Genomic DNA, 14,864 nt, shown 5'->3' with positions numbered 1-14,864 from the left:
CTCGGTTGCTGCCAAAGCTCAGTGTCTCAACAGTTTAGTTTGCTGTCCACCAGGCAAAACAATCCTGGTTACAGCATTACTTGTTAAGATGGGGATACTAGAGGAAGAGAGTGTGGAGTGGAGGCAAGGGAGGGCAATGGAAAGTTAAACTTCAGGTGCTATGAGACATCCACATTGGGGGGACTTGGCAGCTGGATAGCAAATCTGAAGATGAAGGCAGAGCAGACCCAGAGATATGAGCTTGGCGTCTCTAGACTCTCAGCTGCCACACTGTCCTCAGTTTTTAAGTTGCAGGCAAAGGGCCCTTCGGCATACTGTCAACATCCTAGTTCCAGTAACGTTATGTCATTCTCAGTGTTATCCTTGCTATTCTGCGGGAATACAGAAGCTCCACCTTTCCACAGGGCCATGAAGCCAACAGTTGCTGTGCTTGAGACTTACTCAGAAGTAAACAGAGATAGACTCTGAGCATGCAACATTTTGAAATCCTGTTTATCCTTAATTTATCCGTAGCTCCCCTAAGTGTGATTATTCACATTCCCAGACCAAAGCAAATGAGAGTTGTTCGTGAGCGTGCTTATTGTTTGTCTCTCCTGCTGGCAGGGCTGCTCCATGGGGCCTGAGTCTTGACCGCTGTGGGCAATAGGAAACATTCAAAAATAGGCCTCGAATAAGCGTGTGGCGCGGGGGAAGGTTCCTAGAGACAAGTACAGCAAGACAGTGAGGAGTAAAGGTCTGCTATCTAGGGAATGGTTAGAAAAACTGTTAGAGCTCAATAAATCTAAGACCCCAAGACATTTACCTAGGAATTTTCCCCGTGCAGCTTATAACTCACCAGACTCTGACGTCATTGCTTCTCTGTCGGGCAGTAAAATTATCCACATTGACGGTGATGATGCTGAGTCATCAAGAAGAGGTTGAAATATGTTCAGTCACTAGATTTAAAATGGCAAGAAATATGACATCTTTAAAGTCTCTTTTTCAAAATAATGGTTGAGATGAATGTTTTGGACCTGAAGTCTTAGGATAACCCAGCAACACGTATAAATGGAAAATGTTATCACCCTCTGACACTATCTGTATAAGAGACAAACTGCCCTGTTCTTCATAAGCAATTACCTTCTGCAAACCGTAGTCAATTTATGTTTGTGATGAGTACATGGTTCTAATTACCTTGCAATGTCACTGAAGATGAACAAAACTCTTTTGGAAAAATTACAGACTCTTATTCTGTGCTAACGAGGGCATTCTCCTTCTGAACATGGTTACCACAACAAACAGAAGAAGGCTGGAGGTATCTGCCAGAGAGTAAACAAAAGCAAAACCCCTCCTGAGGATCGCCAAGCAAAGGGATGGAAACCATGTGCGTGATTCCCCTGGAAAGCCTGGCTGAGGCAGCCAGGAGCACAAGCCGTGCTCATGAATCCCGGGCTGGGAGCAAAGCTGCATGTGCCTTGCACACGGTGGGCGCTTAAGGAGAGCACCCACAGGAGAGGACAGATACAGACACGCTTCTTTCCTGCTTTGGAAGGGCGAGGATTAGAGCTAGGGTGCAGGCAGTTTCAGTCCTGGGAGCTTTTTCATCTGTAAGGGGTCAGAATGGGCGTGTTAAGATGGCCATCTCTGAAGAAACTACCTAAAACTTTGTCATCATGGAAATATTGAGCTTGGGATGATGGTCAACGCCAGGCTGTGTGCACACGTGCCATCACTTCAGTCAGGTCTGACTCTGTGACCCCTGTAGGGACTGTAGGCCTGCCAGGCTCCTTTGTCCATGGGATGTTCTGGGCTAGAATACTGGAGCATGTTGCCATTTCCCTCTCCGGGCCATCTTCCTGACCCAGGGATCAAACACATGTCCCCTGCATTGGCAGATGGATTCTTTACCACTGAGCCACCTGAATGAGTGAGTGAGTGAAAGTCGCTCCGTCGTGTCCGACTCTGTATGACCCCATGGACTGTCCATGGAATTCCCCCAGCCAGGATACTGGAGTGGGTAGCCTTTCCCTTCTCCAGGGGATCTTCCCGAGCCAGGAGTAGAACCAGGGTCCTCCCGCATTGCAGGAGGATTATTTACCAACTGAGCTATCAGGGAAGCCCCCTAATGCCAGGTTGAAAAGCCAAAGTGAAAGTCACTCAGTTGTGTCTAACTCTTTGCGACCCCATTGGCAATAGAGTCCATGGAATTCTCCAGGCCAGAATACTGGAGTGGGTAGTCATTTCCTTCTCCAGGGGATCTTCCCAACCCAGGGATCAAACCCAGGTCTCCCACATTGCAGGCAGATTCTTTTTTAATTAATTTATTTTTTAACTGAAGGGTAATTGCTTTACAGAATTTTGTTGTTTTCTGTCAAAGCTCAACATGAGTCAGCCAAAGGTATACATATATCCCCTCCTTCTTGAACCTCCTTCCCCATCCCACTGGAGAAGGCGATGGCACCCCACTCCAGTACTCTTGCCTGGAAAATCCCATGGATGGAGGAGCCCGGTGGGCTGCAGTCCATGGGGTTGCTAAGAGTCAGACACAACTGAGAGACTTCACTTTCACTTTTCACTTTCATGCATTGGAGAAGGAAATGGCAACCCACTCCAGTGTTCTTGCCTGGAGAATCCCAGGGACGGGGGAGCCTGGTGGGCTGCTGTCTCTGGGGTGGCACAGAGTCGGACACGACTGAAGCGACTTAGCAGCAGCAGCAGCTCCATCCCACCCCTTTAGGTTGATACACAGCCCCTGTTTGAGTTTCCTGAGACATGCAGCAAATTCCTGTCATCTAGCTATTTTGTATATGGTAGTATAAGTTTCCATGTTACTTTCTCCATACATCTCACCCCTCCTCCCCTCTCTCCATGTCCTAAGTCTATTCTCTGTGTCTGCTTCTCCATTCAGTTGGGTCACTCAGTCGTATCTGACTTTCTGCGACCCCACGGACTGCAGCACACCAGGCTTCCCTGTCCATCACCAACTCCTGGAGCTTGCTCAAACTCATGTCCATTGAGTTGGTTATGCCAGGTTAGCACAGATGAAAGAAAGCTCCTCTTGAAAGATGCTTACTAAGTTCTCCTCAGTAGCATTAGTCACCACACACACACACACACACACACACACTTACTCCTGAGGGCTGAGACTGTGTTCTACTGCAGGAAATTTAGGCTTCATTTGGGGGCTGTAGGTGAGATATGGGTTTGAGAAGCAGTTGTTTATTTCTGTCTCACCTTTTGACAATATTTGTTAGCAACTTGAAAGTTCGAATGTTTTAGGTCTAGGCCCATTGGACAGCACAGGGATGTGTGTTTTCCAGCATCCCTGCCAGGCTGGCATTAGGTATAAGCGTGCACGTAATACGCAGTTCAGAATGACTACACGTCTAGCCACAGTGAGTCACTGAAATCAAAAACCGAATCTCCTGAAGAACTGCATCTAGGGGGAAAAGATCTGTCAGCTCCCAATAAAAGAGGCCCACTGGAGCATGAGCTACAATCATAATAAAAGCTAATGATAATCCCCAGTAAAACTTTATAGAGAACTTCTGTGTTAGCACAACGTTAAAGCATCTTAACGGACCATCTCGTCTAAACTCCACGGCCCCTCGCAGAAGGTACGATTAGCTCTGCACCGGCAGCTGGGGAGACAGGGAAGCCAGGGAGAAGGCTCCGGCAGCAGTTCAGGTGAGAGCGAAGGGGAGCAGAGCGGGCGGTGAGGCTTGGAGAGGAGGAGACTTTCCTGAGGTCTCGGGACAGCAGCTAGCTGGTTGGGGCAGCAAGCACTCCCACAGCCTCCCTGTGAGGGGCCCAGGCTGGGCTCTTGGTGGGCTCCAGGATTGTATACTGAATGCGTCAGGCCCCCAAGCAGACCCCTAAGCTCACTGGAGCTAAATAAAGTGAAATATGGAAGACAGGCAATTAATAGGGCAAAGAGAGCCTTTTCAATTCTTCTCATAACAGCTGGGCCAAGATGTTAAGTTTTATACATATCAGAATATGGTGCTTTGAGTATTAAAATACCTCCAGATACACAGACATGTCTTTACGGTTACTTGGGGAAAAGAAGTTTGATAAGAGAGAGCTACCACGCCCAGGAGTTTAAAAAAAAAAAAAAAGTCTGAAACTCTAAACTTTTGTGAAGCTGGCTAAGAGCCAAATGTCAGCATTTTTCACCTCTTTTCCCATATGGCAGGAGGCATTTCACACTGCTTTCCATAATTTCAATAAATCTGGTAAGTGATATGAGTACTCTGCATGCCAAGAGACATTTAATATGTGTATCAAAATAGATGTCTAGGTTGGCTTGTGACAAGAACCAGATTTCAGCAGCTGAAGTGAACAAATGTGGCCTGGCTCTGGCTCAGCGAATGGGTACACAAGATTCAGGATCACTTTCTGCTTATTTTCTTTTTCCTTCAGTTTTTAGTTATGTTTCTTTTAGGTTTACTCATTCTCTAAAAAACCTCTGACCATCTTGATAATTTCTTCTTATTAGCATTCCCTTCATTACTTAGAGCCTTACTGGGCACTGTTGCCAGCTGATGATAATAAGAGCAGGAAGACCCAGGAATTCATTCCTCTATCCAGTCAATATTTAGTGAGCTCCAGCCCTGTGCCAGAAATTGTTTTAGGTGCTGGGGACAGTGTAGTGAGCAAAAGAAAGCTCCCTGCTCACACAGAAAGGCTGACAATAAACAAGTGGACAAGCTCATGCAATATGTCAAGTGATGATGAATAAAGAAAACAGAGGATGGATAGAGAGTGACTGGATGTGTCAAAGTCCTCTGTGACAAAAACACCATTTTAGCAGAGACTATGAAAAAAAAAAAAGGAGCCCTGCTAGTGAGCGAGCATAGCAAGTGCAAAGGCCCTGGGGTACAGACTTGTCAGAAAGCCAATGAGGCCAGACCAGTAAGAGAGAAGGTCAGAGTTCGCTAGGCCTCATGGGCCCAACTAAGGACTTTCGATTTTATTGAGTGAGATGGAAAACTATTGGTGGGTTTTGAACAGAAAAGGGATGTGGGCTGACTTACATTTTCACAGTTTACTCTGGCTCTTGTTGGAGGGTCTATTGATTGTGGAGTGGGAGAAAGCAAGTAGGGAAGAGGGAGGCTTCTTGCAGAAGTCAGCCTAATGATGACAATGACTGGGGCTTTCTTGAAGGCAAGGACTACAGAGATTGCTGATAAGATGTTGAGTGTGAGGGAAGTTAAGATAATTTCACGTTTTTTTTTTTTTTTTTTTTTTTTAATTTTGGTTACAACTACAAACTTGGCAATCGAAATGCATTGCCTGCAACAAAAAAGATGGTTATACCCCAGCTGACAGCCCATTTTGCGTGGTATTTTGTGCACATTTCAATCCATCAGCAGGGTGATTGGAGCCCAGAGTATGAGGCAACGGGGCCATGCTGGCACTGAGCTCTAATCACGTGTTGTTCTGGAGGGTCCCGAGGAGACCTGTCCCTTTTAAGTTTCCATAAAGTAATTATTAAAGATGAAAATGGGTGGTTCTCTGGAACTCTTTTAAAGGGGTGACTCTAATTTGCACCATCCTGTTGTAACATGATCCCTATAGAAAAGTCAGGAAAGAGCAAGCCAATTTTCACATGAATTTACAAGATTGTCCATTTAGGTGTCAACCGGGCAAGCTAAGCTCTGTGGATAAGCTGCCTTTGTTTCTCTGGGGAATGACGCTAGTTTTCCATGTGTTAAACAGTACAGAGGTGGAAGCAAGAAGAGGTGAAGACCTTTGCCACTGCTTGTCTGCACCTTAAGCCCACTTAGAGGCTTGTTGTCCATTTTAACCCGGCAAGTAGCCTGGAGCTCCTTCAAGGTGGGTCCTATATGCTAATCATTTAGACGCAAGCAAGTTCGGTCTTTCCAGCTGACTTTGATTTTCCCTCTGGGTGATTGAACACACTCCTCCTCTCTGGGCAATTACCATATGCTCAGGAGCAGATCCAAGCCAGGGGACCACGAAGAGAAGCCAGCGGCTCCTGGGGACTACTTCCCTTTCCCACCTCTGCTGACCTCTGCTACTGAGAACCAGAGCGGAGGCTGCAGAAGGCCCATTGCCTGGTGGTCTCTGGCCCTTCTGATCTCCCAAGGAGGACTGTGAGTAGAACCAGAGGGCCCAGGCCCCAGAGTTTTCTTCTCTCCCCCAGTGAGGAGGGCAGAACAGCACAGGGAGGGTACAGAGACGAGTTCTTCCAAGGGAGCTTATGATTTCAGCCTCGCAGACTCCTCCCTTGATCCACTTCATGCTTGTTTTGGGAAGTGCATACATAGAGTAACAGTGGCAGGAGCTTCAAAATGCTATGGGCAATGCAGGGAGATGGACCAGGATGTGGGCATGGGGGCTTGCTGGGGTGCCGCTGGCATCGACTCCCAGTTGGTCCCACTGCACGTGTTCTTCTAGAACCAGGTATGGTGGCTTGAGGAAGAGACGGCAGTGGTTGAGTCGTTGGGGCGGGGGCGCCTGGGAGGAGGTGGCTGGGGAGAGCTCACAGTGAACTCGGTGGCTCTGCCCCTGTGGACCTTACTGAGACTACATGGATCTCAGAGACCTTTGCCCTTACCTGGGCAGACATGAAAAAGATGCGAGGGACTTCCATAACATTTTGCTAAGCATCCCAGGGGGAAGCTCTAAGAACACCTAATCACCAGGTCACATACTAATACTGCAACCCAAGTGTCTGCCTTCCTGATAACTTGCAGGTCTTCTCATTTTGAGGTCCTTAATGTTCAAAAGCAGCAGCTTGAGCTTTCCCCTTCTAACATACTATGGCAGTCCAGATCCACCCATTCCCCTTTTCCTTCTTTTCTCCAGCATCCTTTCTAGAAGCGGGGTGGGGTTCCATTTGGTCCTGAGACAGTTCACACTGCCCTGGTTTTCTGCCGGCTCCTGGATCTGCGGCATCATTCTTGGCTCCTATAGCTCCTGTCCTCACTTGGTACCACTTCTGCCAACTCTAGCCCCAGCTGCTCCACCTTCATCCCTCAAGACACCACTCACTAAGGTATCCTGAAAGGCAGACACTGCTACAAAGTTCTGACGGTGAAGAAGGGAATATCATTGCAGGAAAAAAAAAAAAGTCCAAAACACAAGAGGCCTCAAGTGAACCACTCTGTTTTTCAGCTCAGCCTCCCTGTCCTGAAGCTCCTCTCTCCTGAGAACCTTCTCCATTCCACTTTGTCACTGGTCCTGGACTGCCTGGAAAAGCCAAAGTTCTGTTAGTGTAGTGAGAAAAACAATTAAGTTCTCTGGTTCAACTTGGACTAGGCTCTAGCCCAAGGAGGCCAGGAGTGTTCATTGCCCGTGACCACAGAAGCTCATTAAGGTCATGGTGGACGTGGAATAAAGGGCCTGTCTTGCCAGACTCGCAGCATGTGCTCTGAACCACTACCCCACACTGCCTACTTGCCCTCCCTTTCCAGGCTCAGCAGGGAAATGCAGAGATAACAAAGGAAGGCGGAGGAGGAAACTCTCTCCCCCCAGCTCTCTCCAGGCAGAAGTTGCTGAGCAGAAGGAGACATTGCATCCAAAGGAACAGACCCCATGCCTGCACACCCTCATTAGCTCTCTGCCTGGACCTTTATTTGCCACAACTCCAGCCGTGGTCAGACCGAGAGATCAGACCAAGTCTGGCTCTAGTGTCTCTTGTAGGAACTGCTTGGGGCCCAGACAGCTCCCGCTGAGCTGCTGAAGTCCTAGCATTGGTCACATCCCCTCCGTGGCAACCGGGGCTGCCAGCGGTGTCCTGCTGAATTGTTCCCTGGACTTTCTCTGCTCAGTTCCTGTGCTCCAGCTCTGAGTTTATAAATGTTTACCATACCCAGACCGAGCAAATGTTTACAGTGAACCTTTACACAGAACCCAGGAAAGCTCCCTTTTAATCCAGAAAAGTGTCCTGGCAAAAGGGAAAAAAAAAAGCCCACCGTGTTCAACGTGTGCCCAGCGGCTGCCTGCTGCCTGCAGCCCGCCTGGCTCTTTGTAAAGGCAATGGAGGCCCAGCTGCAGCAAGTGTCCGTGCCTGTGGTCTTTGTGGAGTTTTCAGTGAGGACCTTTATTCAGAGAGAATACTGTTCTTTCACTATTCCCATAAATCAGAAACTGCAGACGTCAAAGAGGATTAGGTCACTTCGGGGGCTCCTGACTGAAGTTTAAGAAAGAGAGAGAGAGAGGAAAAAAAAAAAAAAAAGCATATTATATACAGTGATAGAAGCAGGGAGGTGGGGGAAATGTTATGAATTGTGTTCTGAAAAATTCAGCTCAACAGTGCTAATAGGGCCAATATTTAGGCTACAGTATTTGGCTGGGTCTGTTATGCAATTCATCTTCAGCAGGCAGACAACACATAATCTGACCCAGAGCCAATTTTTTTTTTTAATGGAATTAAATTAGTCACTATTTATAAGCCGAAGAGATTTCAAAAAGGCTGTTTAAGGAGGGGCCATTGTTTTTCCTGCTGGTGTGTTTGCCTTTCCATCATGCTGGATTGCTTTTGTTTGACTGTGGTTTCTGAGGCAAATAGTGGGCAGTATTGGGCAGGATAATTCCAGCTGTCTGAGTACTTGGATCATTCATCCTTAAAATGGGGGTGATAGATTGGGAAACTCTAGACTGAGCAAGCATTTGTGGGTTGGCATGACAATGGAAGAGAACTTCATTCCCCAGAATGGCTTCAATCCCTTTCCCATATTTCTTTCCCCAGTAGATCTAGATCTAAAGAGATGTCCCCCAAGTCACCTGATCCAACACCTGCTGTGACATAGCGCTAAAGCTACCTAGAGACCCACTCCTTAGCCTCCCACTCCAGCTTTTCCAAAATCACCCATCCTTTCTTACTCCTTTCTATCCAAGTTCATCTTCAGCAAACAAATATTGCTGACCCCAGGGAAGATGGTACCAGTGGGTAAAGAACCCGCCTGCCAATGAAGATGTGAGTTTGATCCCTGGGCCAGGATACCTTAGAGGAGGGCATGGCAACCCACTCCAGTATTCTTGCCTGAAGAATCCCATGGACAGGGGATCCTGGAGGGCTACAGTCCATGGGGTCACAAAGAATTGGACACGACTGAAGGCAATGGCACCCCACTCCAGTATTCTTGCCTGGAAAATCCCATAGACGGAGGAGCCTGGTAGGCTGCAGACCATGGGGTCGCAAAGAGTCGGACACGACTGAGCGACTCCACTTTCACTTTTCCCTTTTATGCATTGGAGAAGGAAATGGCAACCCACTCCAGTGTTCTTGCCTGGAGAATCCCAGGGACGGGGGAGCCTGGTGGGCCACCGTCTATGGGGTCACACAGAGTCGGACACGACTGAAGCGACTTAGCAGCAGCAGCAGAAGCCACTTAGTACTCACACAGGCAGGGAAGAACATCATAGAGTCACAGTGTTCAGCTGAATGATCTGAGCAATCATTTGTTAAGAAACCACCTTTTACAAAGCAGACAGCAAGAGAAGTAGAGAATTCACAGCCATAAAAAGGATATCTGATTTAGGGCTAGAACTCAGCTCCCCATAGAATACCCAGGAAGAGACAGCCGGAAGGGAGACACTGGTCTGGGAGGGTGAAGCCAGATGTGGCAGGCTGAACCCACCACCCTGTGGTGCCAACAAGGTCACTCACCTACCCCTCATTAGTCAAAGACCAGGTCACAGAGCTTCTCTCAGGCCAAAGATGCTCCAGACAAGCGTTTCTGAACTGTTTCTCCCCACTCACCTCTCCTGGCTCCTGACTGAATAGCTTCCTGCTCTCCTAGTGCTCAGTAACCATAAATCACTCTACCAAAATGCCCGATTTGTACCCAGATTCTATCCCATTTTCTAGTGGGAGTCATCCAAACACATGTAAATTACAGGACTCGGGAAAGAAGTAATCAGCAACTTTCTTGACCACAGAAAAAGTAACAATGCCTTCCTGCCCCCTCCTCCCGGGTGCTTTCTCTCAATGCCATTACTGTGCTCTCTCTGCACCAGCTCTGGTCCAGGACCCTTCTTCCTCTTGCTCTCTTCTCAGGATCCCCTCATCTTCTTGCCTCCATCACACAAGGACCCAGAAAGCTTCCTCGTTTGCCCCCTCAAAGTTAGGTGATACATTTACAAAGTGCAAAATAAAGAGCCGCATCATGTAGGTACAGTGTCTTATCTCCCATTCTACATTCCAGAATGCTGATCACTAACAAAAAAAGCTGTGAGCACTGATTCAAACCAACTTTGTCATGCATTGTCTCAAATCTGCCACCTTCAGCAAATTACAACCTTCAATTATCACTCTCTCACCTATTTCTCATCTATTAATACAAAGTGGGGATGATAATAGGAACCTATATGGTGACATTTGTTGGGTGCTGCCTGAGTCTCTGGACAAAGGGGAACCCCAGATGAACAAGGTGAGCCCCAGATAAACAAGGTGAGATGCCTACCTTTAGGAAGCTAGTAAAGAGGACTCTGTACAGAGGATGGTCCCCCACATCAGGAAAGTTGCCCACTCTTGCACTAAACTAAAAGTCAGTACCTAAGAACTTGAGAATATTATTAATATCTTTTTGGTTGGAAAGCTACTTGCAGAGAAAATCCATCTTATATTTTAACAATAGAGAAAGTTGAGAATTATTTGAAAAAACTTGCACTGGTTTCCAATTATAACTGTAAAATAGGGCAAATGTAGCAACCTTTGAAACTCTGTAACATTGGAATTTGGGGGTGAAACATTTCTTGTGTTAGACCAGTGTATTTAAAATAAGAACACTGATCAGTAGATAAGATGAAGCAATTCCTAAAACAGCATTCTCTGAGTCAGACAAAACAGCTAATAACAAACTTGAAGCTCTGAAGGTAGATTCAGTGTTTCTATGTCACAAGTGTTTTCCTTGCACTTGCCAAGGTAGACACTTGCCAAGGCTGAACCAGCTCCAGCAGGAAATAAAGGAAAAGGCTACCCATGGCTTTACTATAACTGAGCAAGAATCTGGATGGGAGGAGAAGACAGACACAGGAAAACATGCAGTTCAATATGGTGGCACCAGAAGACCTAGGAGGGCCCTGGATATCAGGAAGGGTTTTCAGCAATGGCTTACAAGAGGACCTGGGCCTGCATGATGGTGGATTATGGATGTTTGTTCCACGGGAAGCAGAATTAGGAAGAGGAAGTAGGCTTTCCTCATAGCTCAGTTGGTAAAGAGTCTGCCTGCAATGCAGGAGACCCCAGTTTGATTCCTGGGTTGGGAAAATCCCCTGGAGAAGGGATAGGCTACCCACTCCAGTATTCTTGGGCTTCCCTTGTGCCTCAACTGGTAAAAAATCCACCAGCAATGCAGGAGACCTGGGTTCAATCCCTGGGTTGGGAAGATCCCTTGGAGAAGGGAAAGGCTACCCGCTCCAGTATTCTGGCCTGGAGAATTCCATGGACTATATAGTCCATGGGGTCTAAGAGTCGGACACAACTGAGTGACTCTGACTTTGAGGCAGATGGTACCTGAGCCTAGGAGGCCCGTACAGTCTGGTATCTGGCTGCCTCTGCCCTCTTCCCACTGCTCTCCCCACTGCTCACCACAGTCCAGCCCCCCCAGCCTATATACACTGTCTCTCCACCTGCCCAGATGTTGGTCTCAGGGCCTCTGCACTTGCCGCCACCTCTTCCCAGATTGTTCATCCCCAGTATCTACACATGCACCCACCCTTCCTTCAGGTCCATGTCTGAATTCATCTCCAGAGAAGCCTCCCCTGTCCCTTCTCACCTCCCCTCAATGCTCCCTCTCCCCCTTCCCTGCTTTAGTTTTCCCCATAGCATTTGTCATCATTCGACATAGTCTATGGTTTATTTACTTGTTGTCATTGCCATCTCTCCCTCATGAACGGGAGAGCGGAGAATTGTGTCCTCTGCTCACTACTCCTAGAGCACTGGGGCTCATGGTGGTCTCTCCCTGAGTGTCTGGGGACGGGGTGAATGCTGCTGTATGGAACTGGAACTAACCATCAGCCTTCTCCCCAAATATTTTCCACTCAGCATCCCAGTGGATTTTTTCTATGGCCGCCAAGCTCTGAATATTGTAAACGTCAACTGGAAATGTGATGTGTTTTACCAGCATTGGCTCCATTTCCAAGCCTGCTAAACAACATCTACTCCATCAATCAAGAAATATCATTAAGTATAACATTTCTGCAGAATAACCACTAAGAGCATCACCAGCTCCATAAAAGCCCCTTTTATCCAACATTTCTGTAAAGAATGTGTTTTGCCATTGTACAAGTGGCCTGCATTCCTAGGCAATTTGGTGAATAAGGCACTTCTTTGGAAGCAATGTTGAGTCTACTACCCCTTTGAAGAAAATCCAACAACTTGTAATATCATGGTCAAGTAGTCCAGCTTTCACCAAGTTCCTTGCAGACTGTGTCATCCTTCTATGGTGAATGCCTTTCATCAAGGAACCAAAATTTCTTTGGGGCTTTCCCAGCAAGCGCACATATGTATGTGTGGGGTTCTTCTAGCAGGGCAAGCATCTGCTCCCTGGAGGGTCAAAGAGTTGGGGCTGCAGGCACAGAGGAGGTGCCAGAGAAGCTGGGGGGTTGCCCGCTGACCCTGGTGGCATGTGTCACCAGGACCAGACTGTGTTGGGGGGAGAACTGGTTAGTATCTTTATTGGAAACATGAGGATTCCCTGGGTCCTTGGCTTAAACATATCCAAGAAATTAAAGGGAAAGAAAAGATGTATTCTATTAAAGAACATAGGGTGATTTATAGTTCTGGAAAGTACCATGAACTTTCCTCTTCTCCTCCCCACGTGCTGCTTCTATCACTTCCTAGGCCATCCAAAATCAGGAGAGACTCACTGAGTTAGAAGAGCTTCAACCTCCCCCCCATGCGTGTGTGTGTGTGCGTGCATTCTCAGTTGTGTCTGACTCTTTGCGACCCCATGGAATGTAGCCCGCCAGGCTCCTCTGTCCGTGGGATTTCCCAGGCAATAATACTGGAGTGGGTTGCCATTTTCTTCTCCCAGGGATCTTCCCGACCCAGAGATCGAACCTGAATTTCCTGCATTGGCAGGCAGGTTCTTTACCATTGGGCCACGAGGGAAGGCCCAGTCTACCCCGATGGAGTGAGACAATTCTAGTACAGAGAACTATTTCCCCAGGAAGTAATTCTTTCCTAGTTCTATGAGAAATCTCCTCACCAGGGAGGAGTGTTAAGGCAGAATAAACCTTTCTCAGGGATTCGTGTAAACCAGCTAGTGACCCAAGCTTTCTTGACAAAAACTCCCATCCCCAGGAGGTAAAATGGCTCAGCTGGGTGCACAGAACTCTGCAATCTCATCTGCTCAGCAACTATAAAGTCAAGGAACCTAAAGGGGCTTTTTCAGCCAAGGAGAGCTGTTGGCCTCTTGTTGCTGTTTCTGGGCCCTGCCAAGAATGACATCATCTCTCTGGATTATTAGCAGGCCCTATCAGCAAACACTATCCCATCACTCACATCAATGCTGCCCCACATATGTTCACGCTGGTCAGGGAGCCAGTTTCTGTCAGCTTTGTGCCCTGCTTTTAAAATTTCTGAGATGGTCTCATGAATAGAAAAAAACACTCCTAGTATAACTTTTTAAACAGAGGGGAAACATTTAGCAGGACACCATGATAACAATATACTAATATGGAGATTCAGATATACCTCTGGTCAAGCTGTCCCTTCCAAAATTTAAAGCAAAACATCAGTATTTATGATAAATACCTGGATTAGTGCAACCAACAGCAAGGTGAGATCTACCACAAAGCTCATAAAGAAATGGATATTACTTCTTCTTTCTTGGTCAAATATCCCCCCACCTGTCGTGGGAATACCCCAGAGCAAGGGGGTCACAGTGTGGTTTTTCTGGGGTAGAAAATAGCAGAAATGATGCACTGTTTGGAAGACATGCTGTATCCTATGAACCCCCTGCAGATTTATCTGGGCTGCTTAGTATTCATGCTAAGATGCATACTTCAGGGCCTATTAGCCCAGAGAAGGACCTAGAGCTCACTCATTCCAACCCCTTCACCTGGAATTCAGTTGTTTAACTGTAAACGGGGCAGTCTAAGGCCTCGAGAAATTCGATGCCCACTAGACAGCTAACTAGCTAACCCAAGGTCCTGACCTAGCATGAGGGAATTAGCAAGGTGAGTGGTTTGATAGGTATAGGAAAAGAGGAAAGGGATGTGATTCTTTGTTTAATGATATAACTACCCAGGCTAAAAGGTTACCAGGGACCAGTGTTCCTGCCTCTGAGACATAACTGCTCTGCTTTGGAATCCGTGAGAACCTCTATCAGCTCCAAGGGCGGCACAAGCAGACACGTGGGTTAGTGCTGCTTTCACGAAGGGGCAGGTGTGCAGGTAACACTCCCAATCGGGACCCACCATAAACAATCTGGGCTGCTTTCTCTTCCCACTTCCCACTTTGGAGACTCTGGCTGCCTGCAGCAGCCGAGTTCATTGTGGAGAACATCAGGGGACAGAAGGGCCTTCTGAAGTCAGTCAGTCTGTCTGTCTGCCTGTTGCTGAGGCTCTACTCTGTGCTGGGCTCTGCGTTTTACTGCTTTTGAGGAAGGACAAATGGAATTGCATTAAAACTGGCACAAATGATTTCAATTTCCTGAATCTTAAATAAAAATGCATCTGACAGCATCACTAACTATACCCAGTGGAAAATACCGTGTGTGTGCTTTCTTTTTCAATGTTACTGCTTTAAAAATACAAGCTAACTGAATTTGAATCAGAATTGGACCTCTACACTTTCTGAAGCCTTTGAATTAGAAATATTGTGCTCTCCCAGGACCTCCAGGACATGACTACACATGCCAGGATTTATGAGGAGAAATGCAAGAAAATTAGGAGGAGCTGGCAAC

General features: G+C 47.2%; 1 long non-coding RNA gene across 2 annotated transcripts; it reads left to right on the top strand.

Moving 5' to 3' along the window:
* Positions 1–2,937: 2,937 nt before the first annotated feature.
* LOC123330604 lies at positions 2,938–12,916 on the top strand. 2 transcript variants are annotated; one of them, XR_006546626.2, is made up of 3 exons: positions 2,938–3,666; positions 5,701–5,817; positions 11,999–12,916. It is a non-coding gene; the product is annotated as an uncharacterized LOC123330604 (long non-coding RNA). The 2 variants fall into 2 exon arrangements; XR_006546625.2 differs by lacking the exon at positions 11,999–12,916 and adding an exon at positions 7,422–8,923.
* The last annotated feature ends 1,948 nt before the right edge of the window (positions 12,917–14,864 follow it).

This window comes from Bubalus bubalis, chromosome 19, assembly GCF_019923935.1.
Source record: "Bubalus bubalis isolate 160015118507 breed Murrah chromosome 19, NDDB_SH_1, whole genome shotgun sequence".
Classification (NCBI taxonomy): domain Eukaryota; kingdom Metazoa; phylum Chordata; class Mammalia; order Artiodactyla; family Bovidae; genus Bubalus; species Bubalus bubalis.
This window is presented reverse-complemented; position numbering and strand designations above follow the sequence as displayed.